Source organism: Schistocerca americana, chromosome 2 (assembly GCF_021461395.2).
Source record: "Schistocerca americana isolate TAMUIC-IGC-003095 chromosome 2, iqSchAmer2.1, whole genome shotgun sequence".
Taxonomy (NCBI): Eukaryota; Metazoa; Arthropoda; class Insecta; order Orthoptera; family Acrididae; genus Schistocerca; species Schistocerca americana.
The window spans coordinates 647,353,090-647,367,340 of record NC_060120.1 but is presented as its reverse complement, the minus strand read 5'-3'; the positions used below and the strand labels follow the sequence as shown (position 1 = coordinate 647,367,340).

Genomic DNA, 14,251 nt, shown 5'->3' with positions numbered 1-14,251 from the left:
GCTTAGCAGTTACGCTTTGCCTGGTAGCCATTGCTATGCGCCAGGCGCTCCGTCCTTATTTATACGGGTACGATTCCTTTTTCACGTGCTTTGTCTGGTTTGAATTGATTGCTTATTTTTCTTTGATCTGATAAGCGCCGTTTTCTTTGTTATAGGTGTTTACGTCACTCCAAGCTGAAAACGCATTACTATACTGTGTCATGCATTGTTTGTTGCATTCTGATAGTGCGTGTTTACGGCCTGTCGCCGCTCGCGGCATGGCTTCCTTTTGTGTGCGCTACCGTCGCTTATAATTTTAAAAAAAAAGAGGAATCGTCTCATTAGCGAAACAATGGCAAGAGACTGGTATCTGTTGTTACTTACACTGCTGCTTTCTTTGCTAATGATTAACAAGAACCAAATGTTAGACTGCGTATGATAGATGTTATGAACGATAGTTTAGCGAAAATTTTCCTCCGTTTGAAAATCTTTACAGGCGCCTCTTTAGTACATTACATTCTGCACAGAAATTAGAGTCATCTTAGATTTAAAAATGTAGTCAATTGTCATGCTTCATTTCTGACTGTATCACTGTTAGGCATAAGAATAATACGAATATAAAGATGGCATGATATGTATATTCTTCCGCGTTTGCTGTTGTCTCACTCTAGTTTCGTAGCTTATTAGGCAGACAGGATTTAAACGAGATAGCAGCAAACACGAAACAATACATGGCAAAATGTTTACATTCGTATTATTCTTATGGTGAAGAGAATACTGCATGTGATTCACAATTCATACGGAATTTGTATTTACTTCGTTGGATAATGTACGAAAATGCAGTGGTCGAAACTCGGGGCGGAGAAAAAAGCTCGTCTTCCACTTTTTTTTTTTTTTTGACGCAGTTGTTTTGGTGCCAGTATTTATCTCTGTGCCTACAAAGCATGCCTATGTAGCGCCACATATATTCGACGGCAGAAGTTAGTTGTGGCGGCACCCACCAACATTTTTCAGAACTTCCGCTTGCTTTGCACTCGATTCTAAGCCGCTGGCGGTTTTTTTGGATTACAAAAACTGGAAAAAAAGTGCGGCTTAGATTCGAGTAAATACGGTAGTTCTAAGTTCAAGGGACTGATGACCTCAGAAGTTAAGTCCCATATTGCTCAGAGCCATTTGAACTATTTGAACTGCGGGAAATAGCGGCAGAAATCAATGTGGGACATACGACGAATGTATCCGTTGTGACCCTGTGGTGAAATTTGGCTTTGGGGGCCTGCGGCAGCGGTCGACCGACCTGAGTGCCTTTCCGAACAGCTCGACATCCCCTGCAGTTGCCTCTCCTGGGCTCGTGACCATATCGGTTGGATTCTAGACGACTGGAAAGCTGGTGGCCTGGTCAAATGAGTCCTGATTTCAGTTGGTACGAGCTGATGATATGGTCCGAGGGTGGCGCAAGCTCCACAAAGCAATGGACCCAAGTTGTCAACAAGGTACTGTGCTTGACGGTGGTGGCTGCGCAATGGTGTGGGCTGTGTTTACATGGAATGGACTGGGTCCTCTGGTCCAAGTGAACCGATCATTATGTGGAAACGGCTATGTTCGGCTACTTGGAGACCATTTGCAGCCATTCATGGACCTCATTTTCCCATGACAACGCGCCATGTCACCGAGTTACAGCTGTTCGCGATTGTTTTGAAGAAAATTCTAGACATGTGACTTTTCATGCTTTCCCGACGGATGCGTTGCAAATACACTTCTCGGGTTTTCCGACGAATCTCATTGTGTAAATCGCACAATATTTCATCGATGCAACTGCTCTACATCATCAGGTGATGGCAGTTGTACGGCGGATAATCTTGTCAACAGGGATGCAGGTTTTCACCTAAGCGCTGCCTGGAATCCACCACCGACTGTCGTTAAATCAAAACAGGGAAAACTAGAAATTCCGATTCATCATGCGACGCAGCTCACTGCTGAGATTTAATTCAGCTTTTAACCACAGGAGCGACCGGCAGCACAGTCATTGCCCACAGGGCACACGTGGAAGGCCTTTCTGCTGCTTCGAGCAGGGGACACTAGGAGCGCCGGTTTCCTCCAACTACGAGGGTCTTACCGCGCACGCGTATTTCCTGCTCCCGACCTGATAAATTCCTACGTCGCCGCGCGATTATCATCTCAGTCACGCCTTGCATCAGTGACAGCAGCAACTGCCACCACCTGATGATGTCGACCAGTTGCATCGATGAAATACTGTGAGGTTTACACAATACGACCCGACGGCAAACTCGAGAAGTGTATTTACAAATTCTGGACAGTTCGAGAGAATGATTTGGTCACCGAGATCGCCCGATATGAATTCCATCGAACATTTATGGGACATAATCGAGAGGTCAGTTCGTGCGCAAAATCCTGCACCGGCAACACTTTCGCAATTATAGACAGCAATATTTCGGCGGGGTCTTCCAACGACTTGTTGATTCCATACCATGGCGATTAGCTGCAAAAAGAGGTCAGAAACCATTTTAGGAGGTATTACATGACTTTTGTCACCTCAGTGTATTAGTGCCACCAGTATCAGACACATTAACGTTGTTGCTATATGCCCATTGTTTATTTTCATTTTCTCCACTCCCCCCCCCCTCCCCCCCCCCTCCACCCCCCCCCCCCAAAAAAAAAAGGAAGTGGTCTTTGTCCAGGTAATAGTAGCACAGCAGACACTAAAGGAAAGCAGAATCAGACAGTTTGCTAACGGTACTGAGCGCAGAAGCTATTACTTTTAGAGTACACAAACGTTATTGCGAAGGTTATAGATTAAAATAGCAAATGGAAACATATGTAGAACGTTATGTTTTCTGAAATAAAAGAAATATATTAAGGTACAATATAAATGTATTATAAACTCTTTTCCTATCTTCTTTGTCCGGAAGTGAAATAAGATGTTAACAGACTTTTTGGAAGTGTGATTCGATAGAAGAATGCTGAAGATCAAATTGGTTTGCGCATATGTAGGATAATTCATGAAGCGACACTTAACGAAATCGGGGAGAGAAGAAATTTATCGCACAGCTTGACTTAAAAAAGACATACTTTGATAGGATACATCATGAGGTATCAAGGAACAATTACGACGGAGTGCTGAAAAGTAATACCTCCGACTTTTTTAGGTGAAAGCTCTTAAAGCTTTTTAATTAAATCAAACGTTATTAACATTCTACATCTTTACATTCCATGTCTACATACTTATTTCACAACGTAGTCACCCTGGTGACGAGCCACATTTTTCCCAACGAGAGACCAATTTATTGGTCCCGTCACTGTAAAATGTCTGATTTTGCTGACAGAGCCACAACCTGACCTCTGCTCGCACCGCTTCATAACTATGAAAGTGAAGTTTTCGAAGGCGTTCTTTAAGCTCTGGAAACGGATGAAAATGGGATGGAACCAAGTCGAGACTGTATGGAAGATGAATCATGAGATTGAACTCAACGATCGAATCGATTACAGCACTCTGTTTCTCACGCTCCGACATAGTTACGTTATACACCGTCATGTTACACATCACAATTCGGAGCTTTCTAGCGGCAGAGACTTGCAAATATATAGACGTGAAGAATAAAGATGAAGAATGTTAATAACGTTTGTTTTTATTTAAGAAGGTTTATGAATTTTCACATTAAAAAATTCGGATGCGTTACTTGTCAGCACGGCCTCGTAATTCGGTAATGGCGAGAAGAGTGTGAGGATATAAACTGCAGAGAGAGACCAAGGCTATACCACAGTATTTTTTTCTACAACCTGATCTCTGTGATCAAGCCCTGGGGACGGCGAGTTGACGAACGACTACCATATCATCTTTTCTATGGCGTCATTTGGAGGTAGTACGGAGGGGAATGGGGTCAGCACACCACTGTGCCTGCCGTTCTCGCGTTTCCGAACCTAAGATCCATTACTCATCATTCCAGTAGCTTCTCAGTTGTCCTCACAAGGTTGTGGGCCAGTTGTTCCACTCCTCCTAACAACGAAATACCTTGTTGGATATACCGAAAACAGAATCCGGCTCCTTCAAAAGAAAAATATGACTCAAATGGCTCTAAGCACTATGGGACTTAACATCTGAGGTTATCAGTCCCATAGACTTAGAACTACTTAAACCTAACGAACCTAAGGACACCACACACATCCATGCCCAAGGCAGGATTCGAACCTGCGACCGTAGCAGCAGTGCGGTTCCGGACTGAAGCGCCTAGAACCGCTCGGTCACAGCGGCCATCCCGGCTCCTTCAATGGAAGTCGGACATGCTAACTGCTGAGCTATGGAGACTGACCTCGAATGCAGCGCCCAAGTTCAAATCGCTGTGGGGTGCCGTATTATACAGACATGCAAAGTCTTGCATAAGTTAGACTAGCGTGGGGCGCTGCATGAAACCAGTCTTCAACAACAACAACAATGTTGACAAACATTCTTTTTTTCACCATAAGAAAAGCTTTTCGAAAAAGGCGAACGCAGTAACACCTTCAAGAAGTAGAATCTGTCAAACATAGGAACCTACCTGAAGCCATTCATGGTCAATGCGACAGCTACGCATATACTGACTGAGACAAAGCATGTGTTGGTAGGACACATCCAGATGTATGAAGCCTTACGCCTTCACATCCTCACATCCTCTCTCAAAAATTTTGACTGTCTCCCTCCGCAGATCATGAATCCGCACGGACATTTACCCATCCTACCAACTATAAATCCACCCCACCCATTTTAACTCTTCCATTTCTCCATTCTTTCCCGATTATTTCTCCCCCTTCAAATTATGGCCTTATCGATACCTCTAACAAATCCTCCATTCTCTTCTCCCAACATCCGTTCCTACTCCATTGATACTACGCATCTGTCCTCCATCTTTACAACCCCACACTCCTACGCTGGTCAATGCCCTACCTTCTCTCCTTCAACAACAGACGATCTTTCCCAGAGTAGGTCCTCTCAGTTTCAATGGCAGTGAAGTTCTTCTTTTAAAGATCAGTATTGTAAACCGAGTTTTAAATTTTTTAAAGGTGTCCTTGTGCTTTTTGTTCTACTTTTTCGTCATTTCTGTTTAAAATTAAAACCGAAGATATCCCTGAGTCTAATACATAAAAACGTCCTTTAATTTCATCTTTAAAAATTTCAATTCACCTGTGAATATCTCATCTTTATATTAGTGTTTTATATAGTCTAGTTAGCTTAACATGTCACTTGGGTGACAAGTAGGTTGAATTTACCGTTGACTGTCTACAGTGCTGCCCATATGGGCCGGGAGGGGGAGACGGGAGAGGAAGGATAAAATAAGGAAGAAAAGAGTACAGCTATATAATAGATTTGCTCTGAACATTTAAATTTAAATGCCAATTTAAAATTAGACTATGTCATTCTGTTCAGAGGTTTAAAACTTTAATAGTAAGTGAAACTATTTCATAAATAACTCAAAATCGTCAGATGGAACCAAATGTACCGTGACTATTATTAGGGACTTCGCATTAATTCTACTTCTGCAGTGCAATCTTTAAAATGCTAATCATTGCAAAATACGGGGATGTATTTTTATTACTTCTTAATATAAATAGCAACTCAGGCCTAACCTCAGTTCCCTAAGTGGTTCCTGGTTCCTGAATATCTATAAATTCTAAAGTAAAGTTTTTACTCATCCCCCTAACCAAGAGGTTCGATGTGCTGTCATTTACTGAAACTGGAACTTTACCAATTGGAAACCTGCCTTGTCTTGTGTCAAGAAAAAGCAAATGCAAAAGATTAGGTGCATATTAATCGTTGGCGAATAAAGGTACCCCTCAGCAAAATGGCAGCAAGGGACTGATAGGAACACCATGTGTACTTATTGTGGACGCCTGGTGGCCTCATTCAACATACTGAAGAGGCTATTCCGGCAGTCATTGAGGGAACATGGTGCAGTCAGCTGGAGATCGTGGCGCATGTTGGAACAAACGAGGCCTGTCCTCTGGGTTCCGAGATCATACTTGAGTCGTTTTCCAGCGACTGGCGGAGATGGTTGAGAAGACCAGCCTCGATCACAGAGTTTGAAAGAGGCTTAAAATTTGCAGCATTGTCACCAGAAATTATCGTGGCCCCTGCTTCTGAGTCGACTCGAACGACTGAACCAGAGACTTCGAAGATTCTGTGACAAGCTACGTAGTGACATCCTGGACTTGGGACTTGTAAGGTCCTTCTAAATGGGTCAGATGTGCACCAAGCATTAAAAGTTGCTAACCTGGTAACTGACTGCTTGTGGAGGATTATATTAGGCTACTCTCCATCCAATCCAGATAAGAACAGCTGTAGGAGAGTCAAAAGTATTAGAGTAAGATCCAAAGGAATGCCCACCATAAGGGAGAGAATTAAAATTCTAATAGTTAACTGTTGAAGCATTCGCAATAAAGTCCCAGAGTTTGAAGCGCTCCCGAAGAGCAGTTAACTTCACATAATATTAGACTGAGAAAGCTGGTTAAAACTTGAATCTGAAAGGGGGAGATTTTTTGGAAAAAATTTTAGTGTATATCGAGAGGACGGGCTATTGGGAAATAGAGGTGGTGTATTTGTCGCAGTACATAAGGCAATCAAATCTTCCGAGATAGAAATTGAAGGTGCATGCGAAATTAGGTATTAAATTGCAGTTGGATCCTTCTATCGACCACCAGACTCACCTTCAGACGTAAAAGACATCTCTAGCGATAAACTAAGTTCGCTTGTACTTAAGTTCCCCAATCATAATGTAATCGCCACGACATGTTAGTGGCAACAATGATTATCGAGTGCAAAGAGCAACTTAACCAAGTAGAAAAATATGTACGTTCAATAAACTAGATAAATAAGCAGTAGTGTCGTATCTCAATGAAGAAACTGAAACTTTTAGCTCAGGACAGGAACATTTAGAGGAGCTACTGGTCAATTTTAAAAGAACAGTTGTCCATGCACTGGATAGATATGTACCCAATAGGGCAGTTCATAATAAGAGAGAATCTCCATGGTACAGTCACTATGAAGAAATTTCTAAAGAACACGAGATAATTGCATAATAAGTATAAAACAAAGCATATGACTATAGATAGAGAGATGCCGAATGAAACGCGTTCGTAGCACAATTTTGTCCAATGATATTTCACAAAATTGGAAGAAATTCTGCTCGTATGTAAAGGCTTTTAGTGACACCAAAGTTAGCGTCCAATCACTCACAGATGAGACAGGAACTGAAATTGAGGGTAGGAAAGCAAAAGCAGAAATGCTGAACTCCGTTTTTAAATGTCCTTTTACAAAGGAAAATCCAAGAGAGTCTTCCCAGTTTAATCCTCGTACCATTGAAAAGATGAGTGAAGTACGTGTTAGTATCAGTGGTGTTGAGAAACAAATGGAATCATTAAAACTAAACAAACCTCTAGGGTCTATTGGAATTCCTATCAGATTTTATACTGAATTTGCTGCTGTGTTATCCCCTCTTTTAACTATAATCTAGCGTAGATGCATGAAACAAAAATCCGGCCCAGTAGTCAGAAGAAAGCACAGGCACCACCCGTTCATAAGAAGGGTGGTAGAAGTGATCCGCAAATCTACAGTGCAATATCGTTGACATCGATTTATTGTAGAATCTTAGAACATATTCTGAAGTCGAACATAAAGAGAAAGAATGACCTCCTCCATGCCAACCAGCAGGCATGGTTTCCGAATCATCGATCATATGAAACCTAACTCGCGTTTTTCTCACATGACATACTGAAAGCATTGGATCAAAACAATCAGGTAGACGCAGTATTTCCTGATTTCCAAAAATCATTTGATGCAGTACCTCTTATTATCAAATGCAACATCGTATGAGGTAGCAAGCGAAATTTGTACATGAATCGAGGATTTCTTGTTAGACAGGACGCAGCAAGCTATCTTGGATGGATAGTAATCGAAAGATGTAGAAGTAACTTCAGGTGTGCCTCACGGAAATGTGTTGAGACCCTTATTGTTCATGTTGTGTATTAGTGACTTCGCACACTGTATCAATGATACTCTCAGACTTTTGCAAATAATACGGTTATCTATAAAGAAGTACTATCTGAAAGAAGTTTCCTAAACATTCGTTCAGAGCTTGATAAGATTCCATAGTGCTGCAAAGCTTGGCAAATGACTTTAAATGTTCAGAAATATAAAACTGTGCACTTCACAAAATGAAAAAAAAGTGGTATTCTACGACCTCAGTTTAAGTGAGTCAACGTTGCTAACAGTTGGGTGTAACACTTCGAATGGATATGAAACTCAACGATCACGTAGGCTCAGCCGTGGGTAAAGCGAGGGGTAGACTTGGGTTAGTTGGTAGAATACTGGGGAAATGCGATCAGTGTACAAAGGAATTTGCTTATATAGATCACTTGTTCGGCCCATCCTAGAATATTGCTCAAGTTTGTTGGACCCTTGTCAAATAGCAGTAATAGGGGATATTGAAAGTGTCCAGAAAAGGGCAGCACGAACTGTCACTGGTATGTTTGATCCATGGAAGAGTGTCACGTAGAAGCTGAAGAAACAGGACTGGCAGAATCTTGATAGACGTAGACTGTCTCGAGAAAGCCTAGTTACAGGGATCGAAGAACCGGTTTTAAATTATGACACAGGTAATATACAACCCCTTACATATTGATCCTGTAGGTATAGTGAGGACAAGATTAGATTAATTACAGCATGCAAGGAGGCATTTAAACAATCATTCTTTCCGCGCTTCATACGTGAATGGAACGAAAAAAGTTAATAACTGTTAGATTTGGACTGCCATAGGGTTCACGGTGGTTTTCGCAGTATAGATGTAGATGCAGATTTTAATAACTAGGCAAACGAGTCGCAGCCAAACAGCCGTATTGCCACACATCGTATCATATCACCAGTCAGGCAGCCATTTTTCATGCATGAATCTCATGCACTATCCATCAGGTTGCCTGTGATATCCATGTGATTTACGAAGTGATTCATCGGCAGTGCTCGTGTGGGCGGCCCTTTAATAACTATGGAACTAAAAAGAAGTAAAATAGAACTGTAACCGACTATCGAGGATCGAGCCAGCGACGTTACGACTACAATTCGATCACGCTACGATTGAGATACCTACGTATTCAGTACTAACATAGATATATTTTGATGTCAACAGCGCTGGGAAATCTTCTAATCTTCATAATAGGTTATTCGTTTTTATTTGTTTTTATATTTATTTTTATTATTACTCGTACTTTTTTTAGAATTGCGTCGTTTTGCTTTAAAGAAACTGATGTCTAGGCAGGCACTGACCTTCATATCCCGTAATCATGAAGAAAGTCTTAGAGGGTCACTCCATATGCCTCATCGTTGGAACAAGAACCAAGCTACAATTTCATTGAATGAAGAAGCGAGATAACGTATCTGCTTTGCAAAAGTGAAGTTAGCGCTTCTTTAGCAGATTCTGCTGTCACGATGTGGCCTACCAAGACGTAGTTAATTTCGAAGAATGACTGCCTATCGAACGCGGGGCCCCTAACGATATATATCGAACGTGTGACATGATGTTGACCATACGACTCTGATGGTGCGAGTTGCGTATACTGTTTACAGTGTTCACGAGAACAACAACAAAAGATGAAAGTTCATCAAGTTACAGCTAATTACAAATGAAAGTAGTAACTTAAGTTACTTTACTCGTCAGCCATGTCTTCGTCATGCACTATTTCTCGTGCTGTGTTAGCCGCCAGCAGCAATTATTTTTCCCATAATCTGGGTACAGTCTTGCTATATCAGTCAAAAATATCGGGAGAGCATAAGGAAGATCGATTTTTCCACGCGAGCTTAAGTTATGTAGATATTAGAAGAGGTATAACTTTTCATACTACACAACCGAGGAATTAGATTTTGTCATGTGATGGACTCGAAACTGCTACGTTTTTACTCATTATGTTCACAACCGAAAACGATAAACTACTTTCCTCTGGTAACACACTAAAATCTTACCATAATTCGCGCTACCAGAGTCAAGTGGTCGACATCGAGTCACATTCGATACACATATTAATGAGCCATCGCGTTAGATAGGCAAACATTCTTGGAAATTACCGTAACGTTTCCTGCTGCAGTGTACCAGAGTTCTCTGTTTGGGTTGATATTTTTATTCACGACCGAAAATTAAACTGATGTGTGTCACATATAGACCACAAGATTTCTATAAACATGTTTGAGTATCAGTTCTACAGATTTTAATGAAATGAGTTTGATTCCCGAGCTGCTGAAGGCTGTTCGAGAAAAGAAGCACTGCAAAGTGGTCTTACTGAACAGCCCGTAATCTACAAAATGTAACTCACAAAATAACTTGGTGTCTGCAAAAAAAACTTCATTCGTTTACAGTCCTAGCCACTTCAGGCATAATTATCGTTATGGAAGAGTGGAATTGTTAGATAGCCGTAGTAGTTATACACTGCACTGCGGATTGTGTGAACTCAATGGAGTGTTAGGTAGCTGTAGCAGTAATACACTGCATTGTGCATTGTGTGAGCTCAATGGAATTGTTAGTGAACTGCACTGTGAATTCAACAGCAATTTGACGGGTTTGTGCGTATATGCATTGCCGATTCCAAACGTCTATAATGACTCTCTAGAGTATGAAGGTGTTGTTTGTTAAAAGGAAATAAAAATGTAACAACAAGTTTGAAATCCCTTACAAAAACGTCTTGCATTTGTCAATCTGTTTGCGGCAGTTAAGTGATTATAGCACCATCAAAACGTTCACATTATTCGAATACTCATTCAACAAAAAATTAAAAAACTGAAATTATTTGATTTATGTGATATGTCTTACCTTTGCAGCTTGCATGACTCTGGATAACAGTGAGTAAATAAAACTCTGAAGTACTCAACATTTCTCAAGAAAAGTAGCATCAGCGTTGACGAAAGATAAACGCTTAGTAAAACCGCAGACTGTGCCTGCTGTCAACAATATCTTTGACAGAGGAGAGGACAAAGTAATTGTTTGAGACATGATATCTGCATATACGACAAAACTAGGAATTGATGAAGTTGTATTTCGAAGTAATTGTTATTGCATTGTTGTATGCAATAGGATTTCCTATTTTATAGGTATTTAAAAAGAATAACGCTGTGGACATTCGTACTTTCATCCAAATGGAACGAGTCAAGGTATACATTAACAAAAGACAAGTACATCATTGATACTTAATGTTACACTGTATTAATAATAAAGGTTTCTTAAAGTTAGTCATGCTAATACCAGCTAAATTTAACCAAGTCAATGAGACAGAAAGTTGCTGCTATGAAAAAAAAAAATTGGTTCGAATGGCTCTGAGCACTATGGGAGTTAACTTCTGAGGTCATCAGTCCCCTAGAACTTAGAACTATTTAAACCTAACCAACCTAAGGACATCACACACATCCATGCCCGAGGCAGGATTCGAACCTGCAATCGTAGCGGTCACGCGGCTCCAGACTGTAGCGCCTAGAACCGCTCGGCCCCCCGGCCGGCTATGAAAATTCTACTACTTTCCCGTTTATATTAAATATCTATAATTTATGTGCAACTGTTTGTTGGTTGATTTGGAGGAAGGGACCAAATAGCGAGGTCATCGGTTCCGTCGCATGAGAGAAGAATGGGGAAGAAAGTCGGCCGTGCCCTTTCAAAGGATCTATTCCTGCATTTGAGTGAAGCGATTTCACGAAAAACCAAAATCAGGATAGCCGGACGAGGGTTTGAATCGTCGTCCTTTCGAATACGAGTCCAGTATGCCGACCATTGCACCACCTCGCTGCGTATCTCCTACAATTAGGTTAATATTTACATGGTTGCACTGGCGTTTTAGAAAGCAAATAGTGCGATCGGGACACCGTTTTCCTCGCTGTTGTCGACGTTCTTGATCTCGGACCATCTTCGTACTCAAGTAGCTCTTCAGTTGGCATCACGAGGCAGAGTGAAACCAAGTTCAATCCTACGTTCACAGCAAAACCCTAACAGTAAAGTGAATCGAACCCAGGTCCTCCGCACAGTAGCCATAAACGCTGATGACTGGGCTACGGCAATATTATTCAAAGATATAGACCAAGGAAACATTAAAAACAAAAATAACTGTATAAGCTGTAGTAGACTCCGGTATAAACTACACAGAACTGAAATTTAGGCAAGTAAGTATTAATGAAGTAGGCAGTAAAATATTTTTAAATAATTTAAGACTCAGCAAAATAGATGTTAGAGATAAAATTATATTTGGCGTCGCATGGGTTGATATTCAGTTGCTTTAGGAGAGGTGTTCTTGAAGTTCCTTAGGACGCACAGATTTGCGATACTTTTTATCCACCAAAAATTGCGCCCTGTGGCGAACAGGAATGCGGGAGCTCCATGTGTGACAGAAAGATGCAGTTGCTCTTTCAATTTGACTTATCATTGCCACAAAAAGGTGACCAGTTTTTCATTCAGACAATATAAAGGAAAACTGCATAGGTGCTACATAAACCTCGTGACGCGCTGAGGCAGCTCCGGTTTACATTTGAACGATATTTATGCTCATGAGCCAGGTAAATGTTTTACAATAAACTGAACTGCCAGCTGGAAGGCATGTATTTGGAACCACTCTATTAATTATCGGTCCTAGTATACGTTTGCTGCATTCGTCGTTAATCATTGATGTCATATGTGGACATTAGCAAAAATATGAAACTAAGAAAAGAAAATAGACGCTTTCATCCCGAAGTACTGAACACCAAGCTCAGGAACATTTTAGTTATGTCGTTTACAATATTTAAAACAAGAAAATTTTAGATTTGCTTGTAAGCGTTATCTATGTAGGCATGAAGTTGTTTCCGTTAATCGGTCATCTTTTTTTGGGGTGAGGAGTATATGCGAATGTACATATGTAGAGTTAGCGCATGCTAACTTCTTTTTACTATAAACCAACGAAAAATTTGGAAAAGGAATTAAGATTCAAAAAATAAGAAAAAGCTTTTAGGTTTGCTGATGATACCGGAATTCTGTCTGTGGTCCAAACGGCTGAGAGCTGCCGCTGAACGTAATGAGTAGTGTCGTCGAAAGAGGTTATATGATGCGTATCTACATAAACGTAAGAAGGGTAGTGTACTTTAGTTAAATTATATCAGCTGAAATGCCAGCAGTGGTAACACCGGTTCCCGTCAAATCACCAAAGTTAAGCGCTGTTGGGCTGGGTTGGCACTTAGATGGGTGACCAACCGGTTTGCCGAGCGCTGTTGGCAAGCGGGGTGCACTCAGCCCTTGTGAGGCAAACTGAGGAGATACTTGATTGAGAAGTAGCTTCTCCGGTCTCGGAAACTGACATACGGCCGGGAGAGCGATGTGCTGACCACATGCCCCTCCATATCCGCATCCAGTGCCGCCTATGGGCTGATGACGACACGGTGGCCGGTCGGTACCGTTGGGCCTTCATGGCCTGTTCGGGAGGAGTTTAGTTTTTTTAGTTTTAGATGCTGAGAAATCTATATTTGGAAAGGAGACACTGAAAATAGTAAATGAGTTTCGCTATTTGGACAGCAGAAACCTGACGATGATTGAAGTAGAGAGGACATAAAATGCAGACTGGCAACAGCGAGAAAAGCATTTCTGAGAAAGAGAAATTCATTACATCGAGTACATATTTAAATGTTGGAAGGTTTTGTCTTGAAGTGTTTGTCTGGGATGTAGCCATGTAGCGAATTGAAACATGGGCAATAAACAGTTCAGACAAGAAGAGAACAGAAGTTTTTGAAATGTGATGCTACAGAAGAAAGCTGAAGATTAGGTGGATCAATTGAATAGTTAGGAGGTATGAAACGCACTGTGGAAGAAAGATATTTATGATACAACTTGGCCAGAAGAAGGGTTCGACTGACAGGCATTAAGAGATCGTAAGTTTGATAATGGGGGGAATGGTGGGGGAAAGAATTGTAAAGGGAGACCAAGGCATGAATACAGTTTAAATAGGCTCAAGTGGACGTGGGTTGTGGTAGTTACGCAGAGATGAAAATACATACACAGAATTTGCTAGCGTGGAGAGGTGCATCATGCCAACTTTCGGACTGAAATTCACAAAAACAAAAGCACAGTTTAAATTGCTGCGAGTGTAACGAAAAATATACAATCTTCGTTGACACAAATATATTTCTGTTTTCCCGTAAAATGTTGTTGTTTCCGAGTTAACGGTTGGGTAGGAAACTAATAGCACAGCTTAAGGAGATTGTCATGGATTTTTCAGTTTGTTTCGTAATATGTAGAGT

At 41.1% G+C, this 14,251-nt stretch overlaps 1 protein-coding gene across 2 annotated transcripts in view; it reads right to left on the bottom strand.

Moving 5' to 3' along the window:
• Positions 1-14,251, bottom strand: part of LOC124595593 (alpha-(1,3)-fucosyltransferase 7-like) — a 333,813-nt gene that overhangs the window by 101,805 nt on the left and 217,757 nt on the right. The window lies entirely within an intron of this gene.